The sequence below is a fragment of the Mus caroli genome, chromosome 9 (assembly GCF_900094665.2).
Source record: "Mus caroli chromosome 9, CAROLI_EIJ_v1.1, whole genome shotgun sequence".
NCBI classification, from domain to species: domain Eukaryota; kingdom Metazoa; phylum Chordata; class Mammalia; order Rodentia; family Muridae; genus Mus; species Mus caroli.
Genome location: NC_034578.1, coordinates 41,261,354 through 41,263,080, shown reverse-complemented (window position 1 = coordinate 41,263,080; position 1,727 = coordinate 41,261,354). Strand labels below are relative to the sequence as shown.

Genomic DNA, 1,727 nt, shown 5'->3' with positions numbered 1-1,727 from the left:
CTGGAACTCACTTTGTAGACCAGGCTGGCCTCGAACTCAGAAATCCGCCTGCCTCTGCCTCCCAAGTGCTGGGATTAAAGGCGTGCGCCACCACCGCCCGGCTAATTTTTTTAAAATGATGATACAGGTGTGTTTGTTCAACTGATGGACAAAGGCAGGCTAGACAAGTGCAAAATAAATCCTCTTCTCAACCTAGAATTCACTGTTCAGTATGAGTCTTGACACATACAGAGGGAGTATGTGATGGGTGGACAGTCTCCAGGAAATCCTTGTAGTTTCTGTGGAGGATGAGAAGTTCAAGGTCACCCTTAACACAATTGCAAGTTTGAGGCTGCTTTGAGTTACATGAAACACAACAAAAACAAGCATCTCTGCCAACACCTTTAATCCCAACAGGACTTTGAAGTCAGAAACAGGAAGATCTCTGTAAATTCAAGGCCAGCCTCTTCCACATAGTGAGTTCCAGGCCAGCCCGATACACATAGTGAGCCTCTGACTCATGCAAACAAGAACCCACTACCATTTCTTTCCTCTTTTGTTTTCTACCTTTATATATAGTTGAATTTAAGATGTCTCAGAATTTTCTTTTATCATAGCATCCCACAGGAAAACGACTGAAGGGTTTTTTTGGGTTTTGGGTTTTTTTGTTTTTGTTTTTGTTTTAAGTACTCCAGATTGGAGAGCAAAGGTGGTTTAGAATACTGAAAGCCAGGGGGGAAAGGAGATAAACTAGGGCTCCACCAGTCCTAAACTTAAGTATCTACTAACCTGAAGCCTGGAATATACCAGGCTTGTGCTTTTAGGTAGGTGACAGAACCAAGGACTGAGTTTCTTCAAGGGAAAGCTCCAGGGGAGCCAGGTGTGGTGGCACAGGCCTTAATCCCACCACATGGGAGGCAAAGGCAGGGGGATCTGAGTTTGAGGTCAGCCTGGGCTCTAGGGTTGGGGAGGTAGCTCAATGTTAGAGCATCTAAGGTTCTAAATTTGGTACATAAGCCTGTGTGTGTGTGTGTGAGAGAGAGAGAGAGAGAGAGAGAGAGAGAGAGAGAGAGAGAGAGAGAAGAAGAAGAAGAAGAAGAAGAAGAAGAAGAAGAAGAAGAAAGGGAAGGAGGAGGAGGAGGAGGAAGAGGAGGAGGAGGAGGAAGAGGAAGGGAGGGAGGTGCATAGAGAGAGAGAGAAAGAGATTGAGAATTGGAACAGGGAATCTCCCTTTAGGCATATTAGCTCACACTTGTAATCTCAGCACTTAAAAGACAGAGAAGGTTCAGCACTTAAGAACACACACTGCTCTTGCAGAGTACAGGAGTTTGGTTTCTAGCACTTGCATATAATGGTTTACAACCACCTCTAGTTCATGTGTGCAGATGTCATGCATACACATATAACTAAAAGAAATTGTTTGTTGGGGCTGGGGCATAGCTAAACTTTTTTTTAAAGATTTATTTGTTTGTTTATTTATTTATGAGTAAATAAACTGTAGCTGTCTTCAGACACACCAGAAGAGGGCATCAGACTCCATTTCAGATGGTTGTGAGCCACTGTGTGGTTGCTGGGAATTGAACTCAGGAACTCTGGAAGAGAAGTCAGTACTTTTTTTTGGCGGGGTGGGGTGGGGGAGGTGTTCAAGACAGGGTTTCTCTAGCCGGGCGTGGTGGCGCACGCCTTTAATCCCAGCACTCGGGAGGCAGAGGCAGGCGGATTTCTGAGTTCGAGGCCAGCCTGGTCTA

The 1,727-nt window shown here is 45.2% G+C and overlaps 1 non-coding gene across 1 annotated transcript; it reads left to right on the top strand.

The window, feature by feature from the left end:
* Positions 1-122: 122 nt before the first annotated feature.
* On the top strand, positions 123-241 carry LOC115032069. The gene has a single exon (XR_003837708.1). It is a non-coding gene; the product is annotated as a small nucleolar RNA SNORA40 (small nucleolar RNA).
* Positions 242-1,727: the final 1,486 nt, after the last annotated feature.